Source organism: Ursus arctos, chromosome Y (genome assembly GCF_023065955.2).
Source record: "Ursus arctos isolate Adak ecotype North America chromosome Y, UrsArc2.0, whole genome shotgun sequence".
Taxonomy (NCBI): domain Eukaryota; kingdom Metazoa; phylum Chordata; class Mammalia; order Carnivora; family Ursidae; genus Ursus; species Ursus arctos.
The window spans coordinates 4,628,507-4,655,063 of record NC_079874.1 but is presented as its reverse complement, the minus strand read 5'-3'; positions in this window follow the sequence as shown (position 1 = coordinate 4,655,063).

Sequence of the window (26,557 nt, the reverse complement as noted above, 5' to 3'; positions counted from 1 at the left end):
GAAACACACATGCAGAAGAAACACACAAAAACATCCTACGAATTTTTCTTACAGACATACACAATGGTATCCAGCAAAACACACATTCACACACACACACACACAAACACTATCACACGCACAACACAGCACTCACACTGGGTCCCCGGCATAGCCATCAACAGTTGGAACTGCCCTAACATACTCACAAACGTGGTCCCGACACACACATACACAAGAAACACACACAAACTCCCATTGACTTTTACGTACAGTCATGCACAATGGTTTCCGCAAACACACACACACTATCACACTCACAACACAGCATTCACACTGGCACTTGAATCTGCCCTAACATACACACAAACGTGGTCCCGACACACACATACACAAGAAACACACACAAACACCCATCAACTTTTTGTTACAGGCAGACAGAGTGGGGTTTCCCCAAACACACACACACACACACACACACACACTGTCACACTAACAGCACAGTACGCACACTGGGCCTCGGCAGAACCATCAACACTTGGAACTGCCCTAACATACTCACAAACGTTTTACCGACACAAACATACACAAGAAACACACACAAACACCCATCGACTTTTTCTTACAGGCATACACAACGGTTTCCCGCGAACACACACACACACAGTCACACTTACAACACAGCACTCACAATGGGTATCCAACAGAACCATCAACACTTGGAACTGTCCTAAAATAGTGACAAATGTGGTTGCGACACACACATACACATGAAACTCACACAAACATCCATCGACTTATTCTTACAGGCATACACAATGTTTTCCCGCCAACACAAACACACACAGAAACACACACTGCCACACTCACAACACAGCATTCACACTGGCACTTGGAACTGCCACAACATACTCACATACGTGGTCCCGACACACACATACACAAGAAACACACACAAACACCCATTGAGTTTTTCTTACAGGCGTACACAGGGGGTTCTGAAACACACACAGACACACACACACTATCACACTCACAACACAGCACTCACACTGGGTCTCCAACACAGCCGTCAACACTTGGAACTGCTTTAACATAATCACAAACATGGTCCTGACACACACATATACAAATAACACACACAAACACCCATCGACTTTTTCTTGCAGGCATACACAATGGTTTCCTGCAAACACACACACACACACACACACACACAAAAGTCACACTCACGACAGAGCACTCACATTGGATCTCCAGCAGAGCCATGAACACTTGGAATTACCTTAACATATTCACAAACGTCGTCCCGAAACACACATGCAGAAGAAACACACAAAAACACCCTACGACTTTTTCTTACAGACATACACAATGGTACCCAGCAAAACACACACTCACACACACACACACAAACCCTATCACACGCACAACACAGCACTCACACTGGGTCCCCGGCATAGCCATCAACAGTTGGAACTGCCCTAACATACTCACAAACGTGGTCCCGACACACACATACACAAGAAACACACACAAACTCCCATTGACTTTTACGTACAGTCATGCACAATGGTTTCCGCAAACACACACACACACACTATCACACTCACAACACAGCACTCACATTGGGTCTCCAACACAGCCGTCAACACTTGGAACTGCTTTAACATAATCACAAACATGGTCCTGACACACACATATACAAATAACACACACAAACACCCATCGACTTTTTCTTGCAGGCATACACAATGGTTTCCTGAAAACACACACACACACACTATCACACTCACACTATCTTTTACGTACAGTCATGCACAAAGGTTTCCGCAAACACACACACACACACTATCACACTCACAACACAGCACTCACACTGGGTCTCCAACACAGCCGTCAACACTTGGAACTGCTTTAACCTAATCACAAACATGGTCCTGACACACACATATACAAATAACACACACAAACACCCATCGACTTTTTCTTGCAGGCATACACAATGGTTTCCTGCAAACACACACACACACACACACAAAAGTCACACTCACGACAGAGCCCTCACATTGGATCTCCAGCAGAGCCATCAACACTTGGAATTACCTTAACATATTCACAAACGTGGTCCCGAAACACACATGCAGAAGAAACACACAAAAACATCCTACGAATTTTTCTTACAGACATACACAATGGTACCCAGCAAAACACACACTCACACACACACACACAAACACTATCACACGCACAACACAGCACTCACACTGGGTCCCCGGCATAGCCATCAACAGTTGGAACTGCCCTAACATACTCACAAACGTGGTCCCGACACACACATACACAAGAAACACACACAAACTCCCATTGACTTTTACGTACAGTCATGCACAATGGTTTCCGCAAACACACACACACTATCACACTCACAACACAGCATTCACACTGGCACTTGAATCTGCCCTAACATACACACAAACGTGGTCCCGACACACACATACACAAGAAACACACACAAACACCCATCAACTTTTTGTTACAGGCAGACAGAGTGGGGTTTCCCCAAACACACACACACACACACACACACACTGTCACACTAACAGCACAGTACGCACACTGGGCCTCGGCAGAACCATCAACACTCAGAACTGCCCTAACATACTCACAAACGTTTTACCGACACAAACATACACAAGAAACACACACAAACACCCATCGACTTTTTCTTACAGGCATACACAACGGTTTCCCGCGAACACACACACACACAGTCACACTTACAACACAGCACTCACAATGGGTATCCAACAGAACCATCAACACTTGGAACTGTCCTAAAATATTGACAAATGTGGTTGCGACACACACATACACATGAAACTCACACAAACATCCATCGACTTATTCTTACAGGCATACACAATGTTTTCCCGCCAACACAAACACACACAGAAACACACACTGCCACACTCACAACACAGCATTCACACTGGCACTTGGAACTGCCACAACATACTCACATACGTGGTCCCGACACACACATACACAAGAAACACACACAAACACCCATTGAGTTTTTCTTACAGGCGTACACAGGGAGTTCTGAAACACACACAGACACACACACACTATCACACTCACAACACAGCACTCACACTGGGTCTCCAACACAGCCGTCAACACTTGGAACTGCTTTAACATAATCACAAACATGGTCCTGACACTCACATATACAAATAACACACACAAACACCCATCGACTTTTTCTTGCAGGCATACACAATGGTTTCCTGCAAACACACACACACACACACACACACAAAAGTCACACTCACGACAGAGCACTCACATTGGATCTCCAGCAGAGCCATGAACACTTGGAATTACCTTAACATATTCACAAACGTCGTCCCGAAACACACATGCAGAAGAAACACACAAAAACACCCTACGACTTTTTCTTACAGACATACACAATGGTATCCAGCAAAACACACACTCACACACACACACACAAACACTATCACACGCACAACACAGCACACACACTGGGTCCCCGGCATAGCCATCAACAGTTGGAACTGCCCTAACATACTCACAAACGTGGTCCCGACACACACATACACAAGAAACACACACAAACTCCCATTGACTTTTACGTACAGTCATGCACAATGGTTTCCGCAAACACACACACACACACTATCACACTCACAACACAGCACTCACATTGGGTCTCCAACACAGCCGTCAACACTTGGAACTGCTTTAACATAATCACAAACATGGTCCTGACACACACATATACAAATAACACACACAAACACCCATCGACTTTTTCTTGCAGGCATACACAATGGTTTCCTGAAAACACACACACACACACTATCACACTCACACTATCTTTTACGTATAGTCATGCACAATGGTTTCCGCAAACACACACACACACACTATCACACTCACAACACAGCACTCACACTGGGTCTCCAACACAGCCGTCAACACTTGGAACTGCTTTAACATAATCACAAACATGGTCCTGACACACACATATACAAATAACACACACAAACACCCATCGACTTTTTCTTGCAGGCATACACAATGGTTTCCTGCAAACACACACACACACACACACACACACACAAAAGTCACACTCACGACAGAGCACTCACATTGGATCTCCAGCAGAGCCATGAACATTTGGAATTACCTTAACATATTCACAAACGTCGTCCCGAAACACACATGCAGAAGAAACACACAAAAACACCCTACGACTTTTTCTTACAGACATACACAATGGTACCCAGCAAAACACACACTCACACACACACACACAAACACTATCACACGCACAACACAGCACTCACACTGGGTCCCCGGCATAGCCATCAACAGTTGGAACTGCCCTAACATACTCACAAACGTGGTCCCGACACACACATACACAAGAAACACACACAAACTCCCATTGACTTTTACGTACAGTCATGCACAATGGTTTCCGCAAACACACACACACACACTATCACACTCACAAGACAGCACTCACATTGGGTCTCCAACACAGCCGTCAACACTTGGAACTGCTTTAACATAATCACAAAGATGGTCCTGACACACACATATACAAATAACACACACAAACACCCATCGACGTTTTCTTGCAGGCATACACAATGGTTTCCTGAAAACACACACACACACACACTATCACACTCACACTATCTTTTACGTACAGTCATGCACAATGGTTTCCACAAACACACACACACACACTATCACACTCACAACACAGCACTCACACTGGGTCTCCAACACAGCCGTCAACACTTGGAACTGCTTTAACCTAATCACAAACATGGTCCTGACACACACATATACATATAACACACACAAACACCCATCGACTTTTTCTTGCAGGCATACACAATGGTTTCCTGCAAACACACACACACACACACACACAAAAGTCACACTCACGACAGAGCACTCACATTGGATCTCCAGCAGAGCCATCAACACTTGGAATTACCTTAACATATTCACAAACGTGGTCCCGAAACACACATGCAGAAGAAACACACAAAAACACCCTACGACTTTTTCTTACAGACATACACAATGGTACCCAGCAAAACACACACTCACACACACACACACAAACACTATCACACGCACAACACAGCACTCACACTGGGTCCCCGGCATAGCCATCAACAGTTGGAACTGCCCTAACATACTCACAAACGTGGTCCCGACACACACATACACAAGAAACACACACAAACTCCCATTGACTTTTACGTACAGTCATGCACAATGGTTTCCGCAAACACACACACACTATCACACTCACAACACAGCATTCACACTGGCACTTGAATCTGCCCTAACATACACACAAACGTGGTCCCGACACACACATACACAAGAAACACACACAAACACCCATCAACTTTTTGTTACAGGCAGACAGAGTGGGGTTTCCCCAAACACACACACACACACACACACACACACACACACTGTCACACTAACAGCACAGTACGCACACTGGGCCTCGGCAGAACCATCAACACTTGGAACTGCCCTAACATACTCACAAACGTTTTACCGACACAAACATACACAAGAAACACACACAAACACCCATCGACTTTTTCTTACAGGCATACACAACGGTTTCCCGCGAACACACACACACACAGTCACACTTACAACACAGCACTCACAATGGGTATCCAACAGAACCATCAACACTTGGAACTGTCCTAAAATATTGACAAATGTGGTTGCGACACACACATACACATGAAACTCACACACACATCCATCGACTTATTCTTACAGGCATACACAATGTTTTCCCGCCAACACAAACACACACAGAAACACACACTGCCACACTCACAACACAGCATTCACACTGGCACTTGGAACTGCCACAACATACTCACATACGTGGTCCCGACACACACATACACAAGAAACACACACAAACACCCATTGAGTTTTTCTTACAGGCGTACACAGGGGGTTCTGAAACACACACAGACACACACACACTATCACACTCACAACACAGCACTCACACTGGGTCTCCAACACAGCCGTCAACACTTGGAACTGCTTTAACATAATCACAAACATGGTCCTGACACTCACATATACAAATAACACACACAAACACCCATCGAATTTTTCTTGCAGGCATACACAATGGTTTCCTGCAAACACACACACACACACACACAAAAGTCACACTCACGACAGAGCACTCACATTGGATCTCCAGCAGAGCCATGAACACTTGGAATTACCTTAACATATTCACAAACGTCGTCCCGAAACACACATGCAGAAGAAACACACAAAAACACCCTACGACTTTTTCTTACAGACATACACAATGGTATCCAGCAAAACACACACTCACACACACACACACAAACACTATCACACGCACAACACAGCACTCACACTGGGTCCCCGGCATAGCCATCAACAGTTGGAACTGCCCTAACACACTCACAAACGTGGTCCCGACACACACATACACAAGAAACACACACAAACTCCCATTGACTTTTACGTACAGTCATGCACAATGGTTTCCGCAAACACACACACACACACTATCACACTCACAACACAGCACTCACATTGGGTCTCCAACACAGCCGTCAACACTTGGAACTGCTTTAACATAATCACAAACATGGTCCTGACACACACATATACAAATAACACACACAAACACCCATCGACTTTTTCTTGCAGGCATACACAATGGTTTCCTGAAAACACACACACACACACTATCACACTCACACTATCTTTTACGTACAGTCATGCACAATGGTTTCCGCAAACACACACACACTATCACACTCACAACACAGCACTCACACTGGGTCTCCAACACAGCCGTCAACACTTGGAACTGCTTTAACCTAATCACAAACATGGTCCTGACACACACATATACAAATAACACACACAAACACCCATCGACTTTTTCTTGCAGGCATACACAATGGTTTCCTGCAAACACACACACACACACACACAAAAGTCACACTCACGACAGAGCACTCACATTGGATCTCCAGCAGAGCCATCAACACTTGGAATTACCTTAACATATTCACAAACGTGGTCCCGAAACACACATGCAGAAGAAACACACAAAAACATCCTACGAATTTTTCTTACAGACATACACAATGGTACCCAGCAAAACACACACTCACACACACACACACAAACACTATCACACGCACAACACAGCACTCACACTGGGTCCCCGGCATAGCCATCAACAGTTGGAACTGCCCTAACATACTCACAAACGTGGTCCCGACACACACATACACAAGAAACACACACAAACTCCCATTGACTTTTACGTACAGTCATGCACAATGGTTTCCGCAAACACACACACACTATCACACTCACAACACAGCATTCACACTGGCACTTGAATCTGCCCTAACATACACACAAACGTGGTCCCGACACACACATACACAAGAAACACACACAAACACCCATCAACTTTTTGTTACAGGCAGACAGAGTGGGGTTTCCCCAAACACACACACACACACACACACACACACACTGTCACACTAACAGCACAGTACGCACACTGGGCCTCGGCAGAACCATCAACACTCGGAACTGCCCTAACATACTCACAAACGTTTTACCAACACAAACATACACAAGAAACACACACAAACACCCATCGACTTTTTCTTACAGGCATACACAACGGTTTCCCGCGAACACACACACACACAGTCACACTTACAACACAGCACTCACAATGGGTATCCAGCAGAACCATCAACACTTGGAACTGTCCTAAAATATTGACAAATGTGGTTGCGACACACACATACACATGAAACTCACACAAACATCCATCGACTTATTCTTACAGGCATACACAATGTTTTCCCGCCAACACAAACACACACAGAAACACACACTGCCACACTCACAACACAGCATTCACACTGGCACTTGGAACTGCCACAACATACTCACATACGTGGTCCCGACACACACATACAGAAGAAACACACACAAACACCCATTGAGTTTTTCTTACAGGCGTACACAGGGGGTTCTGAAACACACACAGACACACACACACTATCACACTCACAACACAGCACTCACACTGGGTCTCCAACACAGCCGTCAACACTTGGAACTGCTTTAACATAATCACAAACATGGTCCTGACACACACATATACAAATAACACACACAAACACCCATCGACTTTTTCTTGCAGGCATACACAATGGTTTCCTGCAAACACACACACACACACACACACACACAAAAGTCACACTCACGACAGAGCACTCACATTGGATCTCCAGCAGAGCCATGAACACTTGGAATTACCTTAACATATTCACAAACGTCGTCCCGAAACACACATGCAGAAGAAACACACAAAAACACCCTACGACTTTTTCTTACAGACATACACAATGGTATCCAGCAAAACACACACTCACACACACACACACAAACACTATCACACGCACAACACAGCACTCACACTGGGTCCCCGGCATAGCCATCAACAGTTGGAACTGCCCTAACACACTCACAAACGTGGTCCCGACACACACATACACAAGAAACACACACAAACTCCCATTGACTTTTACGTACAGTCATGCACAATGGTTTCCGCAAACACACACACACACACACACACTATCACACTCACAACACAGCACTCACATTGGGTCTCCAACACAGCCGTCAACACTTGGAACTGCTTTAACATAATCACAAACATGGTCCTGACACACACATATACAAATAACACACACAAACACCCATCGACGTTTTCTTGCAGGCATACACAATGGTTTCCTGAAAACACACACACAAACACTATCACACGCACAACACAGTACTCACACTGGGTCCCCGGCATAGCCATCAACAGTTGGAACTGCCCTAACATACTCACAAACGTGGTCCCGACACACACATACACAAGAAACACACACAAACTCCCATTGACTTTTACGTACAGTCATGCACAATGGTTTCCGCAAACACACACACACACACACTATCACACGCACAACACAGCACTCACATTGGGTCTCCAACACAGCCGTCAACACTTGGAACTGCTTTAACATAATCACAAACATGGTCCTGACACACACATATACAAATAACACACACAAACACCCATCGACTTTTTCTTGCAGGCATACACAATGGTTTCCTGAAAACACACACACACACACTATCACACTCACAACACAGCACTCACACTGGGTCTCCAACACAGCCGTCAAACTTGGAACTGCTTTAACCTAATCACAAACATGGTCCTGACACACACATATACAAATAACACACACAAACACCCATCGACTTTTAATTGCAGGCATACACAATGGTTTCCTGAAAACACACACACACACACTATCACACTCATACTATCTTTTACGTACAGTCATGCACAATGGTTTCCGCAAACACATACACACACACTATTACACTCACAACACAGCACTCACACTGGGTCTCCAACACAGCCGTCAACACTTGGAACTGCTTTAACATAATCACAAACATGGTCCTGACACACACATATACAAATAACACACACAAACACCCATCGACTTTTTCTTGCAGGCATACACAATGGTTTCCTGCAAACACACACACACACACACACACAAAAGTCACACTCACGACAGAGCACTCACATTGGATCTCCAGCAGAGCCATGAACATTTGGAATTACCTTAACATATTCACAAACGTCGTCCCGAAACACACATGCAGAAGAAACACACAAAAACACCCTACGACTTTTTCTTACAGACATACACAATGGTATCCAGCAAAACACACACTCACACACACACACACAAACACTATCACACGCACAACACAGCACTCACACTGGGTCCCCGGCATAGCCATCAACAGTTGGAACTGCCCTAACATACTCACAAACGTGGTCCCGACACACACATACACAAGAAACACACACAAACTCCCATTGACTTTTACGTACAGTCATGCACAATGGTTTCCGCAAACACACACACACACACACTATCACACTCACAACACAGCACTCACATTGGGTCTCCAACACAGCCGTCAACACTTGGAACTGCTTTAACATAATCACAAACATGGTCCTGACACACACATATACAAATAACACACACAAACACCCATCGACTTTTTCTTACAGGCATACACAATGGTTTCCTGAAAACACACACACACACACACTATCACACTCACACTATCTTTTACGTACAGTCATGCACAATGGTTTCCGCAAACACACACACACACACTATCACACTCACAACACAGCACTCACACTGGGTCTCCAACACAGCCGTCAACACTTGGAACTGCTTTAACATAATCACAAACATGGTCCTGACACACACATATACAAATAACACACACAAACACCCATCGACTTTTTCTTGCAGGCATACACAATGGTTTCCTGAAAACACACTCACACACACACACACACAAAAGTCACACTCACGACAGAGCACTCACATTGGATCTCCAGCAGAGCCATGAACACTTGGAATTACCTTAACATATTCACAAACGTGGTCCCGAAACACACATGCAGAAGAAACACACAAAAACATCCTACGAATTTTTCTTACAGACATACACAATGGTACCAGCAAAACACACACTCACACACACACACACACAAACACTATCACACGCACAACACAGCACTCACACTGGGTCCCCGGCATAGCCATCAACAGTTGGAACTGCCCTAACATACTCACAAACGTGGTCCCGACACACACATACACAAGAAACACACACAAACTCCCATTGACTTTTACTTACAGTCATGCACAATGGTTTCCGCAAACACACACACACTATCACACTCACAACACAGCATTCACACTGGCACTTGAATCTGCCCTAACATACACACAAACGTGGTCCCGACACACACATACACAAGAAACACACACAAACACCCATCAACTTTTTGTTACAGGCAGACAGAGTGGGGTTTCCCCAAACACACACACACACACACACACACACACACACTGTCACACTAACAGCACAGTACACACACTGGGCCTCGGCAGAACCATCAACACTTGGAACTGCCCTAACATACTCAGAAACGTTTTACCGACACAAACATACACAAGAAACACACACAAACACCCATCGACTTTTTCTTACAGGCATACACAACGGTTTCCCGCGAACACACACACACACAGTCACACTTACAACACAGCACTCACAATGGGTATCCAACAGAACCATCAACACTTGGAACTGTCCTAAAATATTGACAAATGTGGTTGCGACACACACATACACATGAAACTCACACAAACATCCATCGACTTATTCTTACAGGCATACACAATGTTTTCCCGCCAACACAAACACACACAGAAACACACACTGCCACACTCACAACACAGCATTCACACTGGCACTTGGAACTGCCACAACATACTCACATACGTGGTCCCGACACACACATACACAAGAAACACACACAAACACCCATTGAGTTTTTCTTACAGGCGTACACAGGGGGTTCTGAAACACACACAGACACACACACACTATCACACTCACAACACAGCACTGACACTGGGTCTCCAACACAGCCGTCAACACTTGGAACTGCTTTAACATAATCACAAACATGGTCCTGACACACACATATACAAATAACACACACAAACACCCATCGACTTTTTCTTGCAGGCATACACAATGGTTTCCTGAAAACACACACACACACACTATCACACTCACACTATCTTTTACGTACAGTCATGCACAATGGTTTCCGCAAACACACACACACACACTATCACACTCACAACACAGCACTCACACTGGGTCTCCAACACAGCCGTCAACACTTGGAACTGCTTTAACCTAATCACAAACATGGTCCTGACACACACATATACAAATAACACACACAAACACCCATCGACTTTTTCTTGCAGGCATACACAATGGTTTCCTGCAAACACACACACACACACACACACACACAAAAGTCACACTCACGACAGAGCACTCACATTGGATCTCCAGCAGAGCCATGAACACTTGGAATTACCTTAACATATTCACAAACGTCGTCCCGAAACACACATGCAGAAGAAACACACAAAAACACCCTACGACTTTTTCTTACAGACATACACAATGGTATCCAGCAAAACACACACTCACACACACACACACAAACACTATCACACGCACAACACAGCACTCACACTGGGTCCCCGGCATAGCCATCAACAGTTGGAACTGCCCTAACATACTCACAAACGTGGTCCCGACACACACATACACAAGAAACACACACAAACTCCCATTGACTTTTACGTACAGTCATGCACAATGGTTTCCGCAAACACACACACACACACACTATCACACTCACAACACAGCACTCACATTGGGTCTCCAACACAGCCGTCAACACTTGGAACTGCTTTAACATAATCACAAACATGGTCCTGACACACACATATACAAATAACACACACAAACACCCATCGACTTTTTCTTGCAGGCATACACAATGGTTTCCTGAAAACACAGACACACACACTATCACACTCACACTGTCTTTTACGTACAGTCATGCACAATGGTTTCCGCAAACACACACACACACACTATCACACACACAACACAGCACTCACACTGGGTCTCCAACACAGCCGTCAACACTTGGAACTGCTTTAACCTAATCACAAACATGGTCGTGACACACACATATACAAATAACACACACAAACACCCATCGACTTTTTCTTGCAGGCATACACAATGGTTTCCTGCAAACACACACACACACACACACACAAAAGTCACACTCACGACAGAGCACTCACATTGGATCTCCAGCAGAGCCATCAACACTTGGAATTACCTTAACATATTCACAAACGTGGTCCCGAAACACACATGCAGAAGAAACACACAAAAACATCCTACGACTTTTTCTTACAGACATACACAATGGTACCGAGCAAAACACACACTCACACACACACACACAAACACTATCACACGCACAACACAGCACTCACACTGGGTCCCCGGCATAGCCATCAACAGTTGGAACTGCCCTAACATACTCACAAACGTGGTCCCGACACACACATACACAAGAAACACACACAAACTCCCATTGACTTTTACGTACAGTCATGCACAATGGTTTCCGCAAACACACACACACTATCACACTCACAACACAGCATTCACACTGGCACTTGAATCTGCCCTAACATACACACAAACGTGGTCCCGACACACACATACACAAGAAACACACACAAACACCCATCAACTTTTTGTTACAGGCAGACAGAGTGGGGTTTCCCCAAACACACACACACACACACACACACACTGTCACACTAACAGCACAGTACGCACACTGGGCCTCGGCAGAACCATCAACACTTGGAACTGCCCTAACATACTCACAAACGTTTTACCGACACAAACATACACAAGAAACACACACAAACACCCATCGACTTTTTCTTACAGGCATACACAACGGTTTCCCGCGAACACACACACACACAGTCACACTTACAACACAGCACTCACAATGGGTATCCAACAGAACCATCAACACTTGGAACTGTCCTAAAATATTGACAAATGTGGTTGCGACACACACATACACATGAAACTCACACAAACATCCATCGACTTATTCTTACAGGCATACACAATGTTTTCCCGCCAACACAAACACACACAGAAACACACACTGCCATACTCACAACACAGCATTCACACTGGCACTTGGAACTGCCACAACATACTCACATACGTGGTCCCGACACACACATACACAAGAAACACACACAAACACCCATTGAGTTTTTCTTACAGGCGTACACAGGGGGTTCTGAAACACACACAGACACACACACACTATCACACTCACAACACAGCACTGACACTGGGTCTCCAACACAGCCGTCAACACTTGGAACTGCTTTAACATAATCACAAACATGGTCCTGACACACACATATACAAATAACACACACAAACACCCATCGACTTTTTCTTGCAGGCATACACAATGATTTCCTGCAAACACACACACACACACACACACACACAAAAGTCACACTCACGACAGAGCACTCACATTGGATCTCCAGCAGAGCCATGAACACTTGGAATTACCTTAACATATTCACAAACGTCGTCCCGAAACACACATGCAGAAGAAACACACAAAAACACCCTACGACTTTTTCTTACAGACATACACAATGGTATCCAGCAAAACACACACTCACACACACACACACAAACACTATCACACGCACAACACAGCACTCACACTGGGTCCCCGGCATAGCCATCAACAGTTGGAACTGCCCTAACATACTCACAAACGTGGTCCCGACACACACATACACAAGAAACACACACAAACTCCCATTGACTTTTACGTACAGTCATGCACAATGGTTTCCGCAAACACACACACACACACACTATCACACTCACAACACAGCACTCACATTGGGTCTCCAACACAGCCGTCAACACTTGGAACTGCTTTAACATAATCACAAACATGGTCCTGACACACACATATACAAATAACACACACAAACACCCATCGACTTTTTCTTGCAGGCATACACAATGGTTTCCTGAAAACACAGACACACACACTATCACACTCACACTGTCTTTTACGTACAGTCATGCACAATGGTTTCCGCAAACACACACACACACACTATCACACACACAACACAGCACTCACACTGGGTCTCCAACACAGCCGTCAACACTTGGAACTGCTTTAACCTAATCACAAACATGGTCGTGACACACACATATACAAATAACACACACAAACACCCATCGACTTTTTCTTGCAGGCATACACAATGGTTTCCTGCAAACACACACACACACACACACACAAAAGTCACACTCACGACAGAGCACTCACATTGGATCTCCAGCAGAGCCATCAACACTTGGAATTACCTTAACATATTCACAAACGTGGTCCCGAAACACACATGCAGAAGAAACACACAAAAACATCCTACGACTTTTTCTTACAGACATACACAATGGTACCGAGCAAAACACACACTCACACACACACACACAAACACTATCACACGCACAACACAGCACTCACACTGGGTCCCCGGCATAGCCATCAACAGTTGGAACTGCCCTAACATACTCACAAACGTGGTCCCGACACACACATACACAAGAAACACACACAAACTCCCATTGACTTTTACGTACAGTCATGCACAATGGTTTCCGCAAACACACACACACTATCACACTCACAACACAGCATTCACACTGGCACTTGAATCTGCCCTAACATACACACAAACGTGGTCCCGACACACACATACACAAGAAACACACACAAACACCCATCAACTTTTTGTTACAGGCAGACAGAGTGGGGTTTCCCCAAACACACACACACACACACACACACACACTGTCACACTAACAGTACAGTACGCACACTGGGCCTCGGCAGAACCATCAACACTTGGAACTGCCCTAACATACTCACAAACGTTTTACCGACACAAACATACACAAGAAACACACACAAACACCCATCGACTTTTTCTTACAGGCATACACAACGGTTTCCCGCGAACACACACACACACAGTCACACTTACAACACAGCACTCACAATGGGTATCCAACAGAACCATCAACACTTGGAACTGTCCTAAAATAGTGACAAATGTGGTTGCGACACACACATACACATGAAACTCACACAAACATCCATCGACTTATTCTTACAGGCATACACAATGTTTTCCCGCCAACACAAACACACACAGAAACACACACTGCCACACTCACAACACAGCATTCACACTGGCACTTGGAACTGCCACAACATACTCACATACGTGGTCCCGACACACACATACACAAGAAACACACACAAACACCCATTGAGTTTTTCTTACAGGCGTACACAGGGGGTTCTGAAACACACACAGACACACACACACTATCACACTCACAACACAGCACTCACACTGGGTCTCCAACACAGCCGTCAACACTTGGAACTGCTTTAACATAATCACAAACATGGTCCTGACACACACATATACAAATAACACACACAAACACCCATCGACTTTTTCTTGCAGGCATACACAATGGTTTCCTGCAAACACACACACACACACACACACACAAAAGTCACACTCACGACAGAGCACTCACATTGGATCTCCAGCAGAGCCATGAACACTTGGAATTACCTTAACATATTCACAAACGTCGTCCCGAAACACACATGCAGAAGAAACACACAAAAACACCCTACGACTTTTTCTTACAGACATACACAATGGTATCCAGCAAAACACACACTCACACACACACACACAAACACTATCACACGCACAACACAGCACTCACACTGGGTCCCCGGCATAGCCATCAACAGTTGGAACTGCCCTAACATACTCACAAACGTGGTCCCGACACACACATACACAAGAAACACACACAAACTCCCATTGACTTTTACGTACAGTCATGCACAATGGTTTCCGCAAACACACACACACACACACTATCACACTCACAACACAGCACTCACATTGGGTCTCCAACACAGCCGTCAACACTTGGAACTGCTTTAACATAATCACAAACATGGTCCTGACACACACATATACAAATAACACACACAAACACCCATCGACTTTTTCTTGCAGGCATACACAATGGTTTCCTGAAAACACAGACACACACACTATCACACTCACACTGTCTTTTACGTACAGTCATGCACAATGGTTTCCGCAAACACACACACACACACTATCACACACACAACACAGCACTCACACTGGGTCTCCAACACAGCCGTCAACACTTGGAACTGCTTTAACCTAATCACAAACATGGTCGTGACACACACATATACAAATAACACACACAAACACCCATCGACTTTTTCTTGCAGGCATACACAATGGTTTCCTGCAAACACACACACACACACACACACACAAAAGTCACACTCACGACAGAGCACTCACATTGGATCTCCAGCAGAGCCATCAACACTTGGAATTACCTTAACATATTCACAAACGTGGTCCCGAAACACACATGCAGAAGAAACACACAAAAACATCCTACGACTTTTTCTTACAGACATACACAATGGTACCGAGCAAAACACACACTCACACACACACACACAAACACTATCACACGCACAACACAGCACTCACACTGGGTCCCCGGCATAGCCATCAACAGTTGGAACTGCCCTAACATACTCACAAACGTGGTCCCGACACACACATACACAAGAAACACACACAAACTCCCATTGACTTTTACGTACAGTCATGCACAATGGTTTCCGCAAACACACACACACTATCACACTCACAACACAGCATTCACACTGGCACTTGAATCTGCCCTAACATACACACAAACGTGGTCCCGACACACACATACACAAGAAACACACACAAACACCCATCAACTTTTTGTTACAGGCAGACAGAGTGGGGTTTCCCCAAACACACACACACACACACACACACTGTCACACTAACAGCACAGTACGCACACTGGGCCTCGGCAGAACCATCAACACTTGGAACTGCCCTAACATACTCACAAACGTTTTACCGACACAAACATACACAAGAAACACACACAAACACCCATCGACTTTTTCTTACAGGCATACACAACGGTTTCCCGCGAACACACACACACACAGTCACACTTACAACACAGCACTCACAATGGGTATCCAACAGAACCATCAACACTTGGAACTGTCCTAAAATATTGACAAATGTGGTTGCGACACACACATACACATGAAACTCACACAAACATCCATCGACTTATCCTTACAGGCATACACAATGATTTCCCGCCAACACAAACACACACAGAAACACACACTGCCACACTCACAACACAGCATTCACACTGGCACTTGGAACTGCCACAACATACTCACATACGTGGTCCCGACACACACATACACATGAAACTCACACAAACACCCATTGAGTTTTTCTTACAGGCGTACACAGGGGGTTCTGAAACACACACAGACACACACACACTATCACACTCACAACACAGCACTCACACTGGGTCTCCAACACAGCCGTCAACACTTGGAACTGCTTTAACATAATCACAAACATGGTCCTGACACACACATATACAAATAACACACACAAACACCCATCGACTTTTTCTTGCAGGCATACACAATGGTTTCCTGCAAACACACACACACACACACACACACAAAAGTCACACTCACGACAGAGCACTCACATTGGATCTCCAGCAGAGCCATCAACACTTGGAATTACCTTAACATATTCACAAACGTGGTCCCGAAACACACATGCAGAAGAAACACACAAAAACACCCTACGACTTTTTCTTACAGACATACACAATGGTATCCAGCAAAACACACACTCACACACACACACACAAACACTATCACACGCACAACACAGCACTCACACTGGGTCCCCGGCATAGCCATCAACAGTTGGAACTGCCCTAACATACTCACAAACGTGGTCGCGACACACACATACACAAGAAACACACACAAACTCCCATTGACTTTTACGTACAGTCATGCACAATGGTTTCTGCAAACACACACACACACACTATCACACTCACAACACAGCACTCACATTGGGTCTCCAACACAGCCGTCAACACTTGGAACTGCTTTAACATAATCACAAACATGGTCCTGACACACACATATACAAATAACACACACAAACACCCATCGACTTTTTCTTGCAGGCATACACAATGGTTTCCTGAAAACACACACACACACACTATCACACTCACACTATCTTTTACGTACAGTCATGCACAATGGTTTCCGCAAACACACACACACACTATCACACTCAGAACACAGCACTCACACTGGGTCTCCAACACAGCCGTCAACACTTGGAACTGCTTTAACATAATCACAAACATGGTCCTGACACACACATATACAAATAACACACACAAACACCCATCGACTTTTTCTTGCAGGCATACACCAGGGTTTCCTGCAAACACACACACACACACACAAAAGTCACACTCACGACAGAGCACTCACATTGGATCTCCAGCAGAGCCATCAACACTTGGAATTACCTTAACATATTCATAAACGTGGTCCCGAAACACACATGCAGAAGAAACACACAAAAACATCCTACGAATTTTTCTTACAGACATACACAATGGTATCCAGCAAAACACACACTCACACACACACACACACAAACACTATCACACGCACAACACAGCACTCACACTGGGTCCCCGGCATAGCCATCAACAGTTGGAACTGCCCTAACATACTCACAAACGTGGTCGCGACACACACATACACAAGAAACACACACAAACTCCCATTGACTTTTACGTACAGTCATGCACAATGGTTTCTGCAAACACACACACACACACTATCACACTCACAACACAGCACTCACATTGGGTCTCCAACACAGCCGTCAACACTTGGAACTGCTTTAACATAATCACAAACATGGTCCTGACACACACATATACAAATAACACACACAAACACCCATCGACTTTTTCTTGCAGGCATACACAATGGTTTCCTGCAAACACACACACACACACACACACACACAAAAGTCACACTCACGACAGAGCACTCACATTGGATCTCCAGCAGAGCCATGAACACTTGGAATTACCTTAACATATTCACAAACGTGGTCCCGAAACACACATGCAGAAGAAACACACAAAAACACCCTACGACTTTTTCTTACAGACATACACAATGGTATCCAGCAAAACACACACTCACACACACACACACAAACACTATCACACGCACAACACAGCACTCACACTGGGTCCCCGGCATAGCCATCAACAGTTGGAACTGCCCTAACATACTCACAAACGTGGTCCCGACACACACATACACAAGAAACACACACAAACTCCCATTGACTTTTACGTACAGTCATGCACAATGGTTTCCGCAAACACACACACACACACTATCACACTCACAACACAGCACTCACATTGGGTCTCCAACACAGCCGTCAACACTTGGAACTGCTTTAACATAATCACAAACATGGTCCTGACACACACATATACAAATAACACACACAAACACCCATCGACTTTTTCTTGCAGGCATACACAATGGTTTCCTGAAAACACACACACACACACTATCACACTCACACTATCTTTTACGTACAGTCATGCACAATGGTTTCCGCAAACACACACACACACACTATCACACTCACAACACAGCACTCACACTGGGTCTCCAACACAGCCGTCAACACTTGGAACTGCTTTAACATAATCACAAACATGGTCCTGACACACACATATACAAATAACACACACAAACACCCATCGACTTTTTCTTGCAGGCATACACAATGGTTTCCTGCAAACACACACACACACACACACACACACAAAAGTCACACTCACGACAGAGCACTCACATTGGATCTCCAGCAGGGCCATGAACATTTGGAATTACCTTAACATATTCACAAACGTCGTCCCGAAACACACATGCAGAAGAAACACACAAAAACACCCTACGACTTTTTCTTACAGACATACACAATGGTACCCAGCAAAACACACACTCACACACACACACACAAACACTATCACACGCACAACACAGCACTCACACTGGGTCCCCGGCATAGCCATCAACAGTTGGAACTGCCCTAACATACTCACAAACGTGGTCCCGACACACACATACACAAGAAACACACACAAACTCCCATTGACTTTTACGTACAGTCATGCACAATGGTTTCCGCAAACACACACACACACACTATCACACTCACAACACAGCACTCACATTGGGTCTCCAACACAGCCGTCAACACTTGGAACTGCTTTAACATAATCACAAACATGGTCCTGACACACACATATACAAATAACACACACAAACACCCATCGACGTTTTCTTGCAGGCATACACAATGGTTTCCTGAAAACACACACACACACTATCACACTCACACTATCTTTTACGTACAGTCATGCACAATGGTTTCCGCAAACACACACACACACTATCACACTCACAACACAGCACTCACACTGGGTCTCCAACACAGCCGTCAACACTTGGAACTGCTTTAACCTAATCACAAACATGGTCCTGACACACACATATACATATAACACACACAAACACCCATCGACTTTTTCTTGCAGGCATACACAATGGTTTCCTGCAAACACACACACACACACACACACACAAAAGTCACACTCACGACAGAGCACTCACATTGGATCTCCAGCAGAGCCATCAACACTTGGAATTACCTTAACATATTCACAAACGTGGTCCCGAAACACACATGCAGAAGAAACACACAAAAACATCCTACGAATTTTTCTTACAGACATACACAATGGTACCCAGCAAAACACACAGTCACACACACACACACAAACACTATCACACGCACAACACAGCACTCACACTGGGTCCCTGGCATAGCCATCAACAGTTGGAACTGCCCTAACATACTCACAAACGTGGTCCCGACACACACATACACAAGAAACACACACAAACTCCCATTGACTTTTACGTACAGTCATGCACAATGGTTTCCGCAAACACACACACACTATCACACTCACAACACAGCATTCACACTGGCACTTGAATCTGCCCTAACATACACACAAACGTGGTCCCGACACACACATACACAAGAAACACACACAAACACCCATCAACTTTTTGTTACAGGCAGACAGAGTGGGGTTTCCCCAAACACACACACACACACACACACACACACACTGTCACACTAACAGCACAGTACGCACACTGGGCCTCGGCAGAACCATCAACACTTGGAACTGCCCTAACATACTCACAAACGTTTTACCGACACAAACATACACAAGAAACACACACAAACACCCATCGACTTTTTCTTACAGGCATACACAACGGTTTCCCGCGAACACACACACACACAGTCACACTTACAACACAGCACTCACAATGGGTATCCAACAGAACCATCAACACTTGGAACTGTCCTAAAATAGTGACAAATGTGGTTGCGACACACACATACACATGAAACTCACACAAACATCCATCGACTTATTCTTACAGGCATACACAATGTTTTCCCGCCAACACAAACACACACAGAAACACACACTGCCACACTCACAACACAGCATTCACACTGGCACTTGGAACTGCCACAACATACTCACATACGTGGTCCCGACACACACATACACAAGAAACACACACAAACACCCATTGAGTTTTTCTTACAGGCGTACACAGGGGGTTCTGAAACACACACAGACACACACACACTATCACACTCACAACACAGCACTCACACTGGGTCTCCAACACAGCCGTCAACACTTGGAACTGCTTTAACATAATCACAAACATGGTCCTGACACTCACATATACAAATAACACACACAAACACCCATCGACTTTTTCTTGCAGGCATACACAATGGTTTCCTGCAAACACACACACACACACACACACACAAAAGTCACACTCACGACAGAGCACTCACATTGGATCTCCAGCAGAGCCATGAACATTTGGAATTACCTTAACATATTCACAAACGTCGTCCCGAAACACACATGCAGAAGAAACACACAAAAACACCCTACGACTTTTTCTTACAGACATACACAATGGTATCCAGCAAAACACACACTCACACACACACACACAAACACTATCACACGCACAACACAGCACTCACACTGGGTCCCCGGCATAGCCATCAACAGTTGGAACTGCCCTAACATACTCACAAACGTGGTCCCGACACACACATACACAAGAAACACACACAAACTCCCATTGACTTTTACGTACAGTCATGCACAATGGTTTCCGCAAACACACACACACACACTATCACACTCACAACACAGCACTCACATTGGGTCTCCAACACAGCCGTCAACACTTGGAACTGCTTTAACATAATCACAAACATGGTCCTGACACACACATATACAAATAACACACACAAACACCCATCGACTTTTTCTTGCAGGCATACACAATGGTTTCCTGAAAACACACACACACACACTATCACACTCACACTATCTTTTACGTACAGTCATGCACAATGGTTTCCGCAAACACACACACACACACTATCACACTCACAACACAGCACTCACACTGGGTCTCCAACACAGCCGTCAACACTTGGAACTGCTTTAACCTAATCACAAACATGGTCCTGACACACACATATACAAATAACACACACAAACACCCATCGACTTTTTCTTGCAGGCATACACAATGGTTTCCTGCAAACACACACACACACACACACAAAAGTCACACTCACGACAGAGCACTCACATTGGATCTCCAGCAGAGCCATCAACACTTGGAATTACCTTAACATATTCACAAACGTGGTCCCGAAACACACATGCAGAAGAAACACACAAAAACATCCTACGAATTTTTCTTACAGACATACACAATGGTACCCAGCAAAACACACACTCACACACACACACACAAACACTATCACACGCACAAGACAGCACTCACACTGGGTCCCCGGCATAGCCATCAACAGTTGGAACTGCCCTAACATACTCACAAACGTGGTCCCGACACACACATACACAAGAAACACACACAAACTCCCATTGACTTTTACGTACAGTCATGCACAATGGTTTCCGCAAACACACACACTCTATCACACTCACAACACAGCATTCACACTGGCACTTGAATCTGCCCTAACATACACACAAACGTGGTCCCGACACACACATACACAAGAAACACACACAAACACCCATCAACTTTTTGTTACAGGCAGACAGAGTGGGGTTTCCCCAAACACACACACACACACACACACACACACTGTCACACTAACAGCAGAGTACGCACACTGGGCCTCGGCAGAACCATCAACACTCGGAACTGCCCTAACATACTCACAAACGTTTTACCAACACAAACATACACAAGAAACACACACAAACACCCATCGACTTTTTCTTACAGGCATACACAACGGTTTCCCGCGAACACACACACACACAGTCACACTTACAACACAGCACTCACAATGGGTATCCAACAGAACCATCAACACTTGGAACTGTCCTAAAATATTGACAAATGTGGTTGCGACACACACATACACATGAAACTCACACAAACATCCATCGACTTATTCTTACAGGCATACACAATGTTTTCCCGCCAACACAAACACACACAGAAACACACACTGCCACACTCACAACACAGCATTCACACTGGCACTTGGAACTGCCACAACATACTCACATACGTGGTCCCGACACACACATACACAAGAAACACACACAAACACCCATTGAGTTTTTCTTACAGGCGTACACAGGGGGTTCTGAAACACACACAGACACACACACACTATCACACTCACAACACAGCACTCACACTGGGTCTCCAACACAGCCGTCAACACTTGGAACTGCTTTAACATAATCACAAACATGGTCCTGACACACACATATACAAATAACACACACAAACACCCATCGACTTTTTCTTGCAGGCATACACAATGGTTTCCTGCAAACACACACACACACACACACACACACACAAAAGTCACACTCACGACAGAGCACTCACATTGGATCTCCAGCAGAGCCATGAACACTTGGAATTACCTTAACATATTCACAAACGTCGTCCCGAAACACACATGCAGAAGAAACACACAAAAACACCCTACGACTTTTTCTTACAGACATACACAATGGTATCCAGCAAAACACACACTCACACACACACACACAAACACTATCACACGCACAACACAGCACTCACACTGGGTCCCCGGCATAGCCATCAACAGTTGGAACTGCCCTAACACACTCACAAACGTGGTCCCGACACACACATACACAAGAAACACACACAAACTCCCATTGACTTTTACGTACAGTCATGCACAATGGTTTCCGCAAACACACACACACACACACACTATCACACTCACAACACAGCACTCACATTGGGTCTCCAACACAGCCGTCAACACTTGGAACTGCTTTAACATAATCACAAACATGGTCCTGACACACACATATACAAATAACACACACAAACACCCATCGACTTTTTCTTGCAGGCATACACAATGGTTTCCTGAAAACACACACACACACACACTATCACACTCACACTATCTTTTACGTACAGTCATGCACAATGGTTTCCGCAAACACACACACACACTATCACACTCACAACACAGCACTCACACTGGGTCTCCAACACAGCCGTCAACACTTGGAACTGCTTTAACCTAATCACAAACATGGTCCTGACACACACATATACAAATAACACACACAAACACCCATCGACTTTTTCTTGCAGGCATACACAATGGTTTCCTGCAAACACACACACACACACACACAAAAGTCACACTCACGACAGAGCACTCACATTGGATCTTCAGCAGAGCCATCAACACTTGGAATTACCTTAACATATTCACAAACGTGGTCCCGAAACACACATGCAGAAGAAACACACAAAAACATCCTACGAATTTTTCTTACAGACATACACAATGGTACCCAGCAAAACACACACTCACACACACACACACAAACACTATCACACGCACAACACAGCACTCACACTGGGTCCCTGGCATAGCCATCAACAGTTGGAACTGCCCTAACATACTCACAAACGTGGTCCCGACACACACATACACAAGAAACACACACAAACTCCCATTGACTTTTACGTACAGTCATGCACAATGGTTTCCGCAAACACACACACACTATCACACTCACAACACAGCATTCACACTGGCACTTGAATCTGCCCTAACATACACACAAACGTGGTCCCGACACACACATACACAAGAAACACACACAAACACCCATCAACTTTTTGTTACAGGCAGACAGAGTGGGGTTTCCCCAAACACACACACACACACACACACACACACTGTCACACTAACAGCACAGTACGCACACTGGGCCTCGGCAGAACCATCAACACTCGGAACTGTCCTAACATACTCACAAACGTTTTACCGACACAAACATACACAAGAAACACACACAAACACCCATCGACTTTTTCTTACAGGCATACACAACGGTTTCCCGCGAACACACACACACACAGTCACACTTACAACACAGCACTCACAATGGGTATCCAACAGAACCATCAACACTTGGAACTGTCCTAAAATATTGACAAATGTGGTTGCGACACACACATACACATGAAACTCACACAAAC